Genomic DNA, 18683 nt, shown 5'->3' on the forward strand with positions numbered 1-18683 from the left:
GGTTAGTTAGGTTTAAGTAGTTCTACGTTCTAGGGGACTTATGACCTCAGCAGTTGAGTCCCATAGTGCTCAGAGCCATTTTTTGAAGAACTTCATGGTTAAACCCACAACGTCCTTAGAGCAACTTCATAGGCAAGTCACCACAGCACAGACCACACAGACGAGGGGGTGCAATAACCGAAACAGTGTCCTGCGCATGAGGCGCGGCGCAAAGACCGCCACCACGTCATTAAACAGGAGAAACCAAAACAACGTGTCCTGTCCTCTAAGAGTTGGGGTTTCATACGTCAGTTTTGACAAACTAAGGGTAACAAAACAAGCCAATACCACCAATCCATTGTCTAGAGGACAAGCTCAGGAAGAACAGATCACACTGCACGTAAAATGTCGGCACAACCGAATGCATACTAGGGAACAGATATCACAAAATCAAAAATATTTCTAAGGGACAACAAGGGAGACAAACCGAGCCGTGGAGCAGCTGGTGCCAGTGTTCTCGCACTTAAAATAGCATCGCTGCCATTGATTATAGCGTCACCATCTTTGCCTTCCGCGATTCAGGCCGGTGATCGGGTTTTTTTTTATAGAGGTGGAGTCCCTCCACGCCCACACCGGCATGATGGCCAACACAAAAGGTCTACTGCCATCTCTGCGTAAGGGTTAGTATTCACTAAAGTGAGGTGTCGCAGGATGTGGGTACTGCAATGTTTGCGTACGTCTGGTTAGGATTAACCATTAATACGCGCCCATCTGGAGATAGATTGGTCGAAATCTGACGAAGGGTAGCGGTTTGAAGGGTAGAGGGAAAAAAGTGCCAAAGCAAGAGCCAAGGGAAAAAAACCTCTGCGAAAGTTAGGTCGGGCGGCAAGAGCAGTAGCGGTTGTCTTGAAGCCAGCGATAGGTTGTGCAAGGATAGGCTTTGTTAGTAGTGGGTATCATGCATGTCGATACCTTGACGTTGTGCGTTTGTGCTGCTCGGCGGCTGGCGCTGGGTGCTGGTACAGAGTCCTCGTTCAGCGTCCTGCAACCTGCAACAGTTAGGTTTGTTATCGGTCTTGTGTCCGATAGGTCAAATATCGGAGGCACAGTGTGAGGGAGTGTTGGCAGATTGTTCGTGCGTCTGTGGGCGCGCTCGTCGGTGTCCCTGCTGTGGCCTGTTGGTCGGCTCTAATGGCAGCTGGTAGTTGCCACTCAGTGTTGCTGATATGCAGGGGCTTACCGGCGTTTGTCGCTGTTTGCGTATGTTAGTTTACCATAGGTGGTTATGCCCTAGCTAGCAGTGTCTTTGGCCGCTTGTGTTTCCACCTGTGGTTGTGATCGTAGTTTCCCAGAGTGAGGATGAAAGGATTGTTCGAGTGTCTCGAGTTCCTGTATAGTCGTGTGGCGTGTTCCTTGAATACTTCCTTGAGGGTATGAAGGCGGTATTCATGGTGAAGATCCACGGTACGTGTGTAGCGTGGAGCATTGCTGATGATTCGTAGCACCTTGTTCTGTATGAACTGCAGGCGGCGCAGTCGTGTGGGAGCTGCATATCCCCAGACGGGAGCTGCGTACGTCATCAGAGGTCTAATCAGTGTCATGTATAAGGACCTCGACACCCTCCTATTCAGTGTGCTTTCCCTGTTGAGAATTGGGTAGAGCTGTTTGAGCCTCGCGTGCGCTCGGTTGGCAACGTATTCGATGTGGTCCCCCCATGTAAGTTTCCGGTCCAGCCAGACACCAAGGTATCTGACTTTCTCTCGGAGACGTATTGGGCGTGTATGTAGTGTTATCGGTCTACAGTGTTGGTGTTTGCGCAGTAGTTTCGGTCTGCGTGTGAACAGAATTGCTTCGCACTTGTCGACGTTTACTTTAATACGCCATCGCTCCAGCCAAGGCTCAGCTGTTCTGATTGCTGTCTGTATTCGTGAGTTGATGTTCGACGGTTTCCAGTCTTGCGCGAGGATGGCTGTGTCATCCGCGTAGACGGCTAACGTCGTGTTTCGTGTCGCTGGGAAGTCATTAATGTACAGGTTAAACAAGATGGGCCCTAGGATGCTTCCTTGGGGTACTCCAGCTTGGATACCGTGTTGTGTTAATTGTTTATCCTGCACGTTACTGTTGAAACATCTGTTCGTGAGATATGAGTGTATGAGACGTACGAGTCCGTCCGGGAAACCAGCTTCGCTTAGTTTGCGTATGAGTCCGTTGTGCCAGAGACGATCGAAAGCCTTTTCGATGTCTAGGACCACGGCCCCTGTGGCTTTGTTCATGTTGTAGCCGTGTGTTATATGTTCGACTACGCGGAAGAGTTGTGTTGTCGAGTGGTGATTCCTAAAGCCGAATTGCTCCGGTCTTAGGGTGTCGTTGGCGATGCAATGCCTAGTGATACGTTTTAGTATTACCTTCTCAACAATCTTGCTGAGCGAGCACAGCAGACTGATGGGACGGTAATTTTGTGGGGGGGAGTGGTCTTTCCCTGGCTTCCTGAACATCAGGACCTTGGCCGCCTTCCAAAAGTCAGGGAAGTGTTGGTGTGTCAGGATGGCATTCGTTAAGTGTGTGAGGTGTTCTACGGCTTTATCCGTGAACTCCTGGAGGACACGGTTTTGAATGCCATCAGGCCCAGGGGCTTTTCTAACGTTGGTGTGCTTGATAGCCCATGTGGCTTCATTTGTGCTACTACGTCTTATTTCGTTGCGCGAGGGCTGGGCTACAAGTCGTGTAACCTCCTGGTCCGTTTCAAGTGTGAATGCTGGGTCTGAAGTAACCAGATTCGGCTTGAAAGACGCTGCAAGTGTTGTGGGCATAAGCTCTGCCTTCTTCGTCGCGGAGTAGGCTGGGCCGTCTGGTCCTTGTAACGTGGGAATGTAATGTTTCTCCCTGGTGAAGTGTCTGGCCAGCTGCCACACCCCAGGACGTGTGGTATCCAGCCCAGCGAGTTTCTGTCCCCATTGTTCGTTTCTGAATGTTTGAATTTTATTCCGTATTATGCCCTGGAGTCTGTTGACGTGCAGTTTATAGAACGGGCGCCTGGTACGCTGCCAGTATCTCCTGAGGCGGTTCCTCATTGAGATAAGGCCCAGGATTTCCTGGGGCAGGGCCGTCGAGTGTTGTCTTGGTGTTGTAAATGGAATGGCGTCAGTCATTGCGTCTTGGACGGCAATTGTGAGAGACTCCACAGCCTCATCGATCTGCTGTGTGTTGTTAATTTCGTGGGTGTCAGGAATGCGACTATCAAGCGTTTCCTTGAACAGTGTCCAATTCGCACGCTTGTAGTGAAGCATCCTGCGTGGTTCGATGTTCTACAGTGTCTCTTCCATGTGCAGTATTACAGGCATGTGGTCTGAGTCCAGATCGTTTTCAACCGTTAGGTTGAGTGTGCATGTGATGCCCTTTATGAGGGCTATGTCTAACACATCTGGCCTAAGTCGGGCCTGTGTAGGCACGAACGTGGGAACGTCCGGTCCAAGTATAATGTAGTTTCGGCCTAGTGCGTGTTCGTACAGTTTCTTGCCGTTGGAGGTTCGTATTCGTGAGTTCCAATCAGGGTGTTTTGCGTTGAGGTCTCCAGCGGCTATTACCCGCGGTGATATGTTGAGTACTGTGCTGATATCGCGTGTTACTATGTTTTTGGGAGGATTGTATAGCGATACCAGTGTGGTGTTGGCTCCGTTGAACTTGACCCTGACGGCCGTAGCCTCTAGTCTTTCAAGTGCTGGGAGCTCGATGTTCGTGTGGTCTATGTCTCTGTGTATGATGATTACCGTGCCGCCTCCCCTCCTGCCATCCGCTCGGTCGGTACAATAGACGCAATAACCTGGGAAGTTTAGTTGTTTGCGAGGCGTAAGCAGTGTTTCGTTCACAAGAGCGATTCGGATACCCTTTCGCTCTATGAACGTGGCCATCTCGGCATTTTTGCTTGCGATCCCGTTGGCATTCCAAAACAGGATCTGTGTGATTGTGTTTAAGTCTGCGTTTCGGGGCTGGTGTGGTGTATTATCCATGTAGTAGTGTAAAAAGCGATGTGATAGTGGCTTGGAAGCTAGTCCAGTTGAGCGTACCCGACATAAACTGCATGAAGAGTTGTGAGACACACCCCATAATCTTCGTGACTATTTCGGTGGTCGTGCGTCCGGGGAATAATGTTTCCATTATTCTCTGGAATGTTGTCGTAATGTTGGTCATGTCGGCCTGCGAGTTATTGGTCGTGTTAGCGGCCGCTTGTTCCAGTGTTGGCGTTTGGTGAGGGCTGGCCTGCGAGTCGGTTGTTCGTGTGGCAGTTGTGGGCGCCTGTGTATTCTCTGTGGTGAGTGGGTGTGTAATGTGGGTTGTTGAGTTGGTGTCCGGGATGTATTCGTGGGTGTTGGTGTTCTGTTGCCTGTGTACTTGTTGTGGTGTGGTCGTGTTCTTCGTGCTGCGGCTGTTTCTCCTTCTCCTCCTCCTCTGGCGCTGTGGTTGTCCCTGTGTAAGTGCGTTTTCTGTAGCCTGTGGTGCGCTGCAGTTCGCGATCTCAGGGGGTAGGGTGGTGTTGTTGCTTGTTTCGAGTGGTGTGCCCGGTGCGGGTGTGGTGTCAGGTGTTGTGCTTGTCTGTTGTGTGTCTGTTGCTGGGGGTGTTTGCTGAGCGTGTTCTGAGCTCTGGGGCTCCTCTGACCGTCCCGCGCTGCTGGGGCTGCCAGCGACCACTCCAGCGAAGGATATTCCACTTCTTACTGGGCGCGGGGGCGGTTTTAGAACTGTGATGGCGGTAGGTTTCGCATGTTTCGCGATTTTGCGCCTCAGAGCTGCTTTGTAAGCAATGCACCCTCTGTAGTTTGCCGGATGGGCAGCACCACAGTTGACGCACTTGCGAGCTGCTGTATGGGGGAGTTTGCAGCGTTGGGTTGTGTGACCGCCAGCGCAAATGCGGCAGCGGGTTGCAAGACCGCATCTGATACCCGCGTGCGCATAGCGCTGGCAGTTGTGGCATTGTTGGGGGATGCGCGGCGTTTTGTAAATTTCTACATTTACGACCATGTGAAGAAATAGCTTTAACTTCAGCAGGTCGCGGGATTTGGCCGTGTCGGCCAACTCCGCCATGTAGTTATGAGACGGTCTCGTTGTGCCGAACTCTGACATTCGGTTTACCCGAATGCACTCCCACCCGAGAGCAGAGAGTTCATTGTGTACTGTGTCGGTCGGGGTTCGTGAGTGTATCCCCTTTATCACGTACTGGTGTGTTTTTTCCAGGACTGTCCTGTACGTGAAGTGTTCTACCTTCCTTTCTTTGAGAAAGTCCAGTAGATTTGTGTAGTCTGCCTTGTTCGCCACATACAGTGCGGCGTGTTTCCCGGTGAGCTTAGAGTAGTATGTTGTGGGGCTGTGCTGATTGTTAAATTCCTTGTTTAGGAGACTTAGGTCTCCGTAGTTGTGAATGATGACCGGTGGGAAGCCAGTCGCGGTGTTGTTTGTGTTCTGCGTAGCTGCTTGTATATTTGTGGTTGCTGCAGTCGCACGGTTGTTTGTGTTGGTCGCTGTGTTGTTATTGTTGTTTGTTCGCGGTGTAGATGGTGTTGGCAGCAGCGCTCGGCCGTTGCCTCGTGAGTTTGTGGGCTCACTTGTTTGCGTATTTGGCTGCTGTTTGCGCCTTGGGCCGACCTGCTGCCACGGCCCGTCTTCATCTGTGTTCGTTGTGTCCTCTGTCGGCTCTGGATCCGGTTCCGTCGGTGCCTGGGCCGCCAGAGATGAAATAGGGGGCATGTCCAACTGTTGTTCAGCAGGTGCCTGTGTGTGTGGTGTGGGTGTTTCTGTCTGTGTGTTTTCACTGCCCATCAGCTCTGCGATCAGCTCCAGCTGTTCCGCGATCTGTTTATCCTTCAAGGCAACCTGCTCTTGGAAGGTGGACAGTGGGACGGAAATGATGGCGGCAGTAGCCGGCATTACCGCCTCTTGTGCTGCAGCTTTGCTGTGGGTGAGTGGTGGGGAAGCACAGGAAAGATCGGACATCTTTGCTGTTTCGGGAGTATTTATTTATTTGGATAGGGAAGGATGGATGCATGACAATTTTGCTCTTTTTCAAGGGTGGTTAACGGGGAGAGAAAAGAGGCAGCGGAATGGATATTCGCAGGGTCGGAGGTGGCTTGTTGACGTTTACCGTTAGGCCTGTGGTACGACGCCTGTACGCCACTGGCGGGGTCAGCGATAGATCCCGGCAGTGACTTGATGGGACTTCGGGTTGGGTATAGCGGTGGTGCACTGTTGTGTTTTGGGGCTTTTCTGCTGTGAGGGCATGTATAGATTCTTGTTACTGGCCATTGAAATTGAGATGTGCCTTTGGCGTGACGGAGGATGTGAGATACTCGCCTCTGTTGCATGTGAAAACGCTTTGTCTGCCTTGTGTCTGTGCAGGAAATTATGTGAAGTAAATAGTTGATAACATGGCGACGTCTTGCTCTCACGCTTTGTTGAATATATTTCGGAATCACTGAATAGTGAAGATACCCCACGTGTAAAGCAAATGAATCCATTTGCACCGTACTAAGGTACTGTTTTATTCTGCTTAAATCTGTGTCAGTTACATGTGCATTTATATGTCCTTCTTTAGGTGCAGAAGTTATAGAAGTATGTAAACAGAGAGATATGTGGAAAGGTATGTGAAGTTGAAACCCTTCCAATAAGTGAATACACTCGAACTCTGTAGTACCAAAGGTGTCTTTTGGTACCAGCACCTACCTTGGGTAATAAGTGTTATTCGGAGGTTGTCATGGTACTGTAAGTAATTATTATACACAAAATTGTTAATTCTGATTATACTAAATTGGAGAAGTGTGGTCGGTTGTGTGTTGCTGTAAATTACTATTGTCTCCTCTGTGTGGAAGCCTAGCGTTGTCAGTGGCTTCAATCATTATTCCTGTCATATTTCGAGTTTTGTTTTCGCGGGTTTGCTTAAGCTGACACTGTTGAGTTGTAAGACCTATAAACAGGCAAGTCAAACTGAGTATTCTATGAGCTCAAGGTGATATTCTATTACGTGGTACTTTAGTTTGTTATAGGTTACAAGCATTTTACGAGTTTTTAATATTCTGCTGTTTGCTTTGTGCCTTTTCATGTTAATCGTTTTTAAGAAGCTACAAATGACTCTGTGTATGTTGCGGGTAGCTGAAACTGACGTGTTAACGGGGGTGGCGTCCTGACGGGGTTGATAGTGGCCCTTTTTACTACGGCACATCTGGCTATCCTCCTTCAGTACATTTGTCTCGCTTATATAGTTAGTACGTTTCTCGAGTGGAATTAGGGATTACCGTAATCACCTTATATGTTGAAGTTAAGTATCTCCTTTGCCAGGGCGCGAACCTTCTTGGATACAGTCGTATTCTCATCTGTAAAGATTCGTAGTGTTATTCATTTGTTCTCGTCACGTGTATGATTATTTATCTTGTTATATTTACTGTCAGTAAAACGTAAGTGTTTGCGAGATCCAATTGCGACGTTGTATTCTCCTCTTGTAGAAACAGATTTAAGTGATTTTATTCATTTTTAAGTAGCCTTCAGATGCGTACATTTTGCCTCCATGTTTGATGTTTTTATGGCTTCCACGTTAATTAAAATTTGGCAACGGAGGTTTTCGTGTATTTATTAGCTGCTAAGTGGATTCTAAGTTAAGTGTAGGAACCATACGACAAACTACTGTAATAAATGGGGATGAAAGAACCTCTCGGCTCTCACAGTACAGTCAAAATTAAATAATATGCCCCAACGTCTTAACTCGATCTGGTTGTTCACCGTGAGTTGCAGATATAGTTTTATATTGTGCATGCTTTCCATGTCTTCTAAAATATTCAGGAAGTGACTTTTTCCATGCTTATGTAAAGTTCTTAGAAAGTCAGTGCTAAAGATAGACCTTGAACTTCTCAAATTTGCGTGCTCTCTGAATCTCACATCGACCGGACTACCAGTCTGCCCCACGTAAGACTTAATGTAATGGTCACACCGGATAAAGTAAACAACTGTAGCTTGATACCTTTGGCAAGACGTCGGATCTCTCTGCCTCAATCTCTCACCCAGTTTACTAGAGAAAAAGAGAGCAGGTGTGACTGATTTCGGCCTGAGGTGTTAAGCAGCCTTTTCCGGAATTTTACCGTAGTACGGAATCCTGGGGTAACCGTTTTACTCATCTACTCTACCCAAACCCCCTCAGTACTTGTCCAATTTCACACACGGCTTTTTTGTGAATAATGCTCCTAGGAGGGATACTGTGATTCTTGCAGTGACATGGTTTTTCTCATCAGAACCGACAGCAAAGTAACACCACAGCAGCAGATCAGCTGCACACGCCAACGTCACAAACAGAAGATGAATAGATGGAGAGAGTATATGAGAATATTCAGTTGGTAATTCAGTCCCTGAAAGGAAATGAAAATCTAACAGTTATGAGTGACTGCAATGCGGTGTTAGGAGAAGGGATACCAGAAAGGATTATTGGAGAATATGTGTTTGGAAGTGTGGGCGGTAGAGGAGAAAGACTAGTTGAGTCCTGCAATAAATTTCAGTTGATACAGCGAATACCCTGTTCCAGAATCACAAGAGGAGGTATATACTTCGAACAGACCGAGAGATACAGGGGGATTTCAGTGCCATTACATCATGGTCGGGCAGAGATTTCTAAATCAGATATTGGCTTGCAAGGGGTACCTATGGGCGGATATAGACTCAGACCACTATTGGTAATGATGAAGAGTAGGCTGAAGTTCAAGAAACTGGTCAGAAATAATCAGTGCCGAAAGAAGTGGAAGTCCTAACAAATGAAGAGATACGCTTGAAGTTCTCTGAGGCTATAGATACTACGAAAATATATAGCTCAATAGGCATTTAAGTTGGGGAGGAATGGACAACTCTAAGAAGAGCGGTCACAAAAGTTGTAGAGAAAAATCTCGGTAGAAGCAAAGTAACTGGGACGAAACCATAGGAAACATAAGTACCTCAGTTAATCGACGAAGGAAGGAAGTACAAAAATGTTCCGTACCAGGATGTCATTTTGTGCAGGAGAATCAAAATTCAGGCAAAAGTAGGGGTTACCTATAGTGAAAGACGGGTAATATATAGTACGTACAAGAACCAAGAGGGAACCATAAGGCTGGAAGACCACGAACGAAGTCCATGGATTAAAAAGTCTGTAAGACGAGGATGTAGTCTTTCGGCCCTGCTGCTCAACCTTCACGTTGAAGAGGCAATGATTGAAATAAAAGAAAGGTTCAAGAGTGGGACTACAATACAGGATATCTTTGATTAGATTCGCTGATAAGACTGCTGTCCTCAGTGAAACTTAAGAAGAATTGCAGGATCTACTGAATGCAATGAACAATGTTATGAGTACAGAACATGGAATGACAATAAATCGAACGTGTACGAAAATAGTGAGATATAGCAGAAATGAGAAAAGTTACAAACTTAACATCAGGATTGCTGTTCACGACGTAGATGAATTTAAAAGATTCTGCTAACTAGGTAGAAAAATGACTTCTGACGGCCATGCAAGGGGGACATATAAAGCAGACTAGCAATTGCAAAAGGGGTATTCCTGGCCAAGAGTAGTTCACTGGTGTCAAACATTGATCTTAATTTGAGGAAGAGATTTCGGAGAATGTACGTTTCGAGCACAGCATTTTATGGCAGTAAGACATGGGCTTGGGAAAACCGGAACGGAAGAACACAGAAGCATTTCATATGTAGTGCTACAGAAGAACGTTGAAAATTAGATGGACTGAATATGCAGAATTGGTGAAGAAAGGAATAAATGTAAAACAATGTCAAGGAAAGGGGACAGGATGATAGGAGATCTGTTACGACATCAGGGAATACGTTTCATGGTATAGAGGGACCTGCAGTTGGTAAAGACTGTAGAGGAAGACCGAGATTAGGATACATCCAGAAAATAATTGAGACGTAAGTTAAAAGTGCTACTCTGAGGTGAAAAGGTTGGTGGAGGAAGAATACTCGTGGTCGGCTACATCAACTCTGTCAGAAGACTGATGAATAAAAAAAAATCGTTAATATGGCCAACATGAATGATGACTCGCAATTCCTTGTCGAAGGCCTCACTCGACACAGGAAAATAATGGAATCTTCATAGCATGGATCAGATATCCGCTATCTGATAGGGAACCAGGTGGTTACAACTCCAATTAATGACTACTAGGGGGCGGACGGTTTACTATAGATGCGTAAAAATGTCTTGGAATCGTGAAAGGAAATCTTCAAATACGGCAACCAGCCTACCTCTATATGCTGTGTAGTTAACTAGATCATTTCATGGACGCTATTTAGATGTTGAACACACACCAAACAATTGCGTATGGTGCCCCTGTACAATAGTAATACATCATTCACATACCGACTCCACATGACAGCATTATTACACATCGGGAAAGAGATCATGATATCCTACTCAAATTTGGTAACGTAAATATTCGCCAGGTTCTAGATCAGAGGAGGTCCCATAGCCAAGCTGCGCTTTTGAATGATCGTTTTACCCCTAAATGTAAAGTAGCTCTACCTGAGCACCATCTACTAGTCTGCAGAAACTGCCAGATTCCTGCACTACTGGTGGTCATGCTGTGGCCAACAGAACAGCAATCAAAAGGGCTGAGCACAGGGTTCTCCAAAGAATATGAAGAGAATTATCTTGTTATTTATTAGTTCTTTCTTGTTTTCCTATCTGCTTCCCATAGTTGCATGTTGTACACGTGGATCATTGTTCTTCATTATTATTACATTGGCGGCCGAAAACTTCAGGCATAAGAAGTCATCCTCGTTCTGCTAACGGCCTTGCCAAAGAGGGCAGAGGAGCGGACGGAGGTTTAGGGCACTCTCTTGTCCGTGGGGTAGGAAACTACCCTACGTGCGGAAGGATCAGAAATCACCAACTCCATGAGGATGCAGAAGGGAATGGAAACCACTACCGTAAAGCCTCATAACATGTATTCACAGGACACGTGACCTGTAATTGAAGAGGTGTCATGATGTACTCTCAATTGGCAAAAGATTCCGGAATAGTTCCCCATTCGGATCTCCGGGAGGAAACTGCCAAGGGGGAGGTGGCCATCAGAAAAACACTAAGTAATCAATAAAAAGATAACGTTCTATGTGTCTGTGACGAATGTTAGAAACTTGAATGTGGTAGGGAAGCTAGAAAATCTTAAAAGGGAAATGGAAAGGCGCAATCTAGATATAGTAGGGATCTGTGAAGTGAAACGATAAGAAGACAGTGATATCTTGTGAGATTTGTTTACGTTAATATCATCAACAGCAGCCGGCCGGTGTGGCCGTGTGGTTCTAGGCGCTTCAGTCTGGAACCGCGTGACCACTACGGTCGCAGGTTCGAATCCTGCCTCAGGCATGGATGTATGGGGTGTCCTTAGGTTAGTTCGGTTTAAGTAATTCTAAGTACTAGGGGACTGATGAGCACAGATGTTAAGTCCGACAGTGCTCAGAGCCATTTGAACCATTTTTATTTTCATCAACAGCAGAAAATGTTGTATCGGGAGTAGGATTCGTTATGGATAGAATCTACATCTATACTCCGCGAGCCACCTTACGGTGTGTGGCGGAGGGTACTTATTGTACCACTATCTGATCCCCCCTTCCCTGTTCCATTCACGAATTGTGCGTGGGAAGAACGACTGCTTGTAAGTCTCCGTATTTGCTCTAATTTCTCGGATCTTTTCGTTGTGATCATTACGCGAGATATATGTGGGCGGTAGTAATATGTTGCCCATCTCTTCCCGGAATGTGCTCTCTCGTAATTTCGATAATAAACCTCTCCGTATTGCGTAACGCCTTTCTTGAAGTGTCCGCCACTGGAGCTTGTTCAGCATCTCCGTAACGCTCTCGCGCTGACTAAATGTCCCCATGACGAATCGCGCTGCTTTTCGCTGGATCATGTCTATCTCTTCTATTAATCCAACCTGGTAAGGGTCCCATACTGATGAGCAATACTCAAGAATCGGACGAACAAGCGTTTTGTAAGCTACTTCTTTCGTCGATGAGTCACATTTTCTTAGAATTCCTCCTATGAATCTCAACCTGGCGCCTGCTTTTCCCACTATTTGTTTTATGTGATCATTCCACTTCAGATCGCTCCGGATAGTAACTCCTAAGTATTTTACGGTCGTTACCGCTTCCAATGATTTACCACCTATGGCATAATCGTACTGGAATGGATTTCTGCCCCTATGTATGCGCATTATATTACATTTATCTACGTTTAGGGAAAGCTGCCAGCTGTCGCACCATGCATTAATCCTCTGCAGGTCCTCCTGGAGTACGTACGAGTCTTCTGATGTTGCTACTTTCTTGTAGACAACCGTGTCATCTGCAAATAGCCTCACGGAGCTACCGATGTTGTCAACTAAGTCATTTATGTATATTGTAAACAATAAAGGTCCTATCACGCTTCCCTGCGGTACTCCCGAAATTACCTCTACATCTGCAGATTTTGAACCGTTAAGAATGACATGTTGTGTTCTTTCTTCTAGGAAATCCTGAATCCAATCACAAACCTGGTCCGATATTCCGTAAGCTCGTATTTTTTTCACTAAACGTAAGTGCGGAACCGTATCAAATGCCTTCCTGAAGTCCAGGAATACGGCATCAATCTGCTCGCCAGTGTCTACGGCACTGTGAATTTCTTGGGCAAATAGGGCGAGCTGAGTTTCACATGATCTCTGTTTGCGGAATCCATGTTGGTTATGATGAAGGAGATTTGTATTATCTAAGAACGTCATAATACGAGAACACAAAACATGTTCCATTATTCTACAACAGATTGACGTAAGCGAAATAGGCCTATAACTATTCGCATCTGATTTATGACCCTTCTTGAAAATGGGAACGACCTGCGCTTTCTTCCAGTCGCTAGGTACTTTACGTTCTTCCAGCGATCTACGATAAATTGCTGATAGAAAGGGGGCAAGTTCTTTAGCATAATCACTGTAGAATCTTAAGGGTATCTCGTCTGGTCCGGATGCTTTTCCGCTACTAAGTGATAGCAGTTGTTTTTCAATTCCGATATCGTTTATTTCAATATTTTCCATTTTGGCGTCCGTGCGACGGCTGAAGTCAGGGATCGTGTTACGATTTTCCGCAGTGAAACAGTTTCGGAACACTGAATTCAGTATTTCTGCCTTTCTTCGGTCGTCCTCTGTTTCGGTGCCATCGTGGTCAACGAGTGACTGAATAGGGGATTTAGATCCGCTTACCGATTTTACATATGACCAAAACTTTTTAGGGTTCTTGTTTAGATTATTTGCCAATGTTTTATGTTCGAATTCGTTGAATGCTTCTCTCATTGCTCTCTTTACGCTCTTTTTCGCTTCGTTCAGCTTTTCCTTATCAGCTATGATTCGAATACTCTTAAACCTATGATGAAGCTTTCTTTGTTTCCGTAGTACCTTTCGTACATGATTGTTATACCACGGTGGATCTTTCCCCTCGCTTTGGACCTTAGTCGGTACGAACTTATCTAAGGCGTACTGGACGATGTTTCTGAATTTTTTCCATTTTTGTTCCACATCCTCTTCCTCAGAAATGAACGTTTGATGGTGGTCACTCAGATATTCTGCGATTTGTGCCGTATCACTCTTGTTAAGCAAATATATTTTCCTTCCTTTCTTGGCATTTCTTATTACACTTGTAGTCATTGATGCAACCACTGACTTATGATCACTGATACCCTCTTCTACATTCACGGAGTCGAAAAGTTCCGGTCTATTTGTTGCTAAGAGGTCTAAAACGTTAGCTTCACGAGTTGGTTCTCTAACTATCTGCTCGAAGTAATTCTCGGACAAGGCAGTCAGGATAATGTCACAAGAGTCTCTGTCCCTGGCTCCAGTTCTGATTGTGTGACTATCCCATTCTATACCTGGTAGATTGAAGTCTCCCCCTATTACAATAGTATGATCACGAAACTTCTTCACGACGTTCTGCAGGTTCTCTCTGAGGCGCTCAACTACTACGGTTGCTGATGCAGGTGGTCTATAGAAGCATCCGACTATCATATCTGACCCACCTTTGATACTTAACTTAACCCAGATTATTTCACATTCGCATTCGCTAATAACTTCACTGGATATTATTGAATTCTTTACTGCTATAAATACTCCTCCACCATTAGCGTTTATCCTATCCTTGCGGTATATATTCCATTCTGTGTCTAGGATTTCGTTACTGTTCACTTCCGGTTTTAACCAACTTTCCGTTCCTAATACTATATGCGCACTATTTCCTTCAATAAGAGATACTAATTCAGGAACCTTGCCCTGGATACTCCTGCAGTTTACCAATATTACGTTAACTTTTCCTGTTTTTGGTCTCTGAGGACGGACGTTCTTTATCAACGATGATAATGTCCTCTCTGGTAAGCCGTCAGGTATTTTATCGTTTCGCCCAAGGGGGGGTCCCTCTAACCTAAAAAACCCCCGTGTGCTCGCCACACGTACTCTGCTACCCTAGTAGCTGCTTCCGGTGTGTAGTGCACGCCTGACCTGTCTAGGGGGGCCCTACAGTTCTCCACCCAATAACGGAGGTCGATGAATTTGCAACCATTATAGTTGCAGAGTCGTCTGAGCCTCTGGTTTAGACCCTCCACACGGCTCCAAACCAGAGGACCGCGATCGACTCTGGGCACTATGCTGCAGATATTAAGCTCAGCTTGCACTCCGCGTGCGATGCTGGTTGTCTTCACCAAATCAGCCAGCCGCCGGAAGGAACCAAGGATGGCCTCAGAACCCAAGCGGCAGGCGTCATTCGTTCCGACATGTGCTACTATCTGCAGCCGGTCACACCCAGTGCGTTCAATAGCTGCCGGAAGGGCCTCCTCCACATTACGGACGAGACCCCCCGGCAAGCACACCGAGTGCACACTGGCATTCTTCCCCGACCTACCCGCTATTTTCCTGAGGGGCTCCATAACCCGCCTAACGTTGGAGCTCCCTATAAATAATAGGCCCGCCCTCTGTGACTGTCGGGACCTTGCCGGAGAATCGGCCACTGGCCCAACAGGCGAGGCATCCTGTGGTGGCTCGGAAACGATGTCATCACCACTAGGAAGCACCCCGTACCTGTTGGGAAGGGGTAAGGCAGCTGCCACGCGGCCAGATCCCACCTTCGCCTTTCGGCCAGGCACGCGCGAGCCCACCACTGTCCGCCATTCACCCTGGAGTGATGGCTGACCGGTAAGATGCTCACTGCCGGAAGACGCGGCGACATCAGGGGTTCCATGTGATTCCAAGGCCACCGAAGTAGGCATAGGTTTCACCACAGTTGCCCCAACGCCACTACGAGCCGACGCCTGCGCCTCGAGCTCGATGAGCCTAATCGTAGAACAAAGAGTGCGCTACAGTGAACAGTTAAGTCATAACATTGTTCTTGTGAGAATCTACAGCAAACCAACATCGATAACGATGTTGCAAGTATACACGCCGATGTGTCCGGCTGAAGATGAAGAGACAATGTATATGAGGATATTGAAACAATACAGTACACAAAGAGAGATAAAAATCTAATACCTGCAGAGTGCGTAATAATTATGTTTTGTTTATGGTTGTTCAAAGGAGAATAATATGTAAAAATACACTCCTGGAAATGGAAAAAAGAACACATTGACGCCGGTGTGTCAGACCCACCATACTTGCTCCGGACACTGCGAGAGGGCTGTACAAGCAATGTTCACACGCACGGTACAGCGGACACACCAGGAACCGCGGTGTTGGCCGTCGAATGGCGCTAGCTGCGCAGCATTTGTGCACCGCCGCCGTCAGTGTCAGCCAGCTTGCCGTGGCATACGGAGCTCCATCGCAGTCTTTGACACTGGTAGCATGCCGCGACAGCGTGGACGTGAACCGTATGTGCAGTTGACGGACTTTGAGCGAGGGCGTATAGTGGGCATGCGGGAGACCGGGTGGACGTACCGCCGAATTGCTGAACACGTGGGGCGTATGGTCTCCACAGTACATCGATGTTGTCGCCAGTGGTCGGCGGAAGGTGCACGTGCCCGTCGACCTGGGACCGGACCGCAGCGACGCACGGATGCACGCCAAGACCGTAGGATCCCACGCAGTGCCGTAGGGGACCGCACCGCCACTTCCCAGCAAATTAGGGACACTGTTGCTCCTGGGGTATCGGCGAGGACCATTCGCAACCGTCTACATGACGCTGGCCTACGGTCCCGCACACCGTTAGGCCGTCTTCCGCTCACGCCCCAACATCGTGCAGCCCGCCTCCAGTGGTGTCGCGACAGGCGTGAATGGAGGGACGAATGGAGACGTGTCGTCTTCAGCGATGAGAGTCGCTTCTGCCTTGGTGCCAATGATGGTCGAATGCGTGTTTGGCGCCGTGCAGGTGAGCGCCACAATCAGGACTGCATACGACCGAGGCACACAGGGCCAACACCCGGCATCATGGTGTGGAGAGCGATCTCCTACACTGGCCGTACACCACTGGTGATCGTCGAGGGGACACTGAATAGTGCACGGTACATCCAAACCGTCATCGAACCCATCGTTCTACCATTCCTAGACCGGCAAGGGAACTTGCTGTTCCAACAGGACAATGCAGTCCGCATGTATCCCGTGCCACCCAACGTGCTCTAGAAGGTGTAAGTCAACTACCCTGGCCAGCAAGCTCTCCGGATCTGTCCCCCATTGAGCATGTTTGGGACCGGATGAAGCGTCGTCTCACGCGGTCTGCACGTCTAGCACGAACGCTGGTCCAACTGAGGCGCCAGGTGGAAATGGCATGGCAAGCCGTTCCACAGGACTACATCCAGCATCTCTACGATCGTCTCCATGGGAGAATAGCATCCTGCATTGCTGCGAAAGGTGGATATACACTGTACTAGTGCCGACATTGTGCATGCTCTGTTGCCTGTGTCTATGTGCCTGTGGTTCTGTCAGTGTGATCATGTGATGTATCTGACCCCAGGAATGTGTCAATAAAGTTTCCCGTTCCTGGGACAATGAATTCACGGTGTTCTTATTTCAATTTCCAGGAGTGTATGTTACAGATTAAATGAATATTTTAGAGACTTTGACATTTTTAGCGACAATATTCGGAAGTGGCAGTAGTCGAACATGGAATGCCAGCAGGTGGGTCGACATTGATCACGTTTGGGTCCAATGTGAGAAGGGCGATAACAAGCTGAGCTTGCACAGCAGCAGTCAGCACTTAGACAGATCAACGACTGACCAAACGGGCAATGCTTCCAAGGAGAACAACGACCAGCGCCCTTCGCACGTCAGCAGTCAATGATCCAGGGACTGTCAGCATACTGAACTCACGTGCATGATGTATGTGGCAATGTGGTAGAGGACGACAGGGCAATTCCCGACCTCACCAGCATAGAGGCAAAAAGAGGAAAGCTGGGCCGGGTGTCGATATTGGTCACGATTCTGCCCAACGTGGGAAGTACAGATCAACGAGCGAAGAGTCAGTCACCGCCCTAGAAACATCGTGACATTGCCAAAAACACCAAATAAATACCTCTGACAAATGGGTATGAGTTAGTCCATTGACAGGGTCCTTCGAAGGGGAGAAAGAAGACACAAAGAAAGAACCTATGGTTAGTCAGCGGACGTCATATTTCGCTACAACGACTTAGCCACTACGCTGCTCGAAAGATGAATATGTCGGTACCGCGTTGATAAGTCAGTGCATAAGATACCATACAGATCTTACCAGAAAGATCGTGTGGTACATACGCAGATGGCTGCCAAGGGCGAAGGAACTTTAGCCTAAATAAAGGGGTCACCTGTGAACCTAGAGGCTGATGAACTACGCCAGAAGATGCCGAACTCGAGAGTCGCTGGCACGATTCCTCGACGGAGCACCCTGCGCCAAGCCGTAGTCCCTTGTTAATAACGCAACGAGCGAATACACAAGGAGAAGACAGCGCCGCCGCCACAGTGGGTCACTGTCACGGTACTGAGGAAAGAATACGACGCCTGGTGCGCCGCTGCATCACGAGCCGCCGCCGCATCAGCAGTCACTGTTATGTGCACGCTACGACTCCGCCATTCCGCAGCTGCGAGTAATTGTGTGTGAATTGAAACACATTGTATTACTCTGTTTGTTCAAACGGTCTTATGTCTTAATAAATGGCTATTAGAGGAACCACCAGTGTCTCTCTCACACCTCACCATCTGAGCCAAGGAAAGGGCCAACTCTACCGCTCACAAGGTGTCGTTCTCCCTCCCGCCATCCTTGACAATTACCTTTGCTCCCATCTCTCACCGACGCCCAATGACTAGTGTCACTAGACCCCGAATCGCAACAACTCATGGGAGACTGGAACGCAATTGTAGGGGAAGGAGTAGCAGAAAAAGTTATAGGAAAATATGGATCTGGCACAAGGAATCTGAAAGACTAATCGAGTTCTGCAATAAATTTCAGCTAGTAATAGCGAATACTCTGTTCAAGAATCACAAGAGGAGAAAGAGGTGTACTTGGAATAAATGGGTCTTGTGGGAAGATTTCTGTTAGAAAACATCATCATCACACAGAGATTCAGAAATCGGATAATGGATTGGAAGACGTACCCAGGAGTAAATATAGACTAAGATCACAATGTAATAGTGATGAAGCGTAGGCAGAAGTGCAAGAGATCAGTTAGGAAGAATCAAAACGCAGTGAAGTGGGACACAGAAGTACTAAGACATGACGAAACACACTTG

This window comes from Schistocerca piceifrons, chromosome 5, assembly GCF_021461385.2.
Source record: "Schistocerca piceifrons isolate TAMUIC-IGC-003096 chromosome 5, iqSchPice1.1, whole genome shotgun sequence".
Lineage (NCBI taxonomy): Eukaryota > Metazoa > Arthropoda > Insecta > Orthoptera > Acrididae > Schistocerca > Schistocerca piceifrons.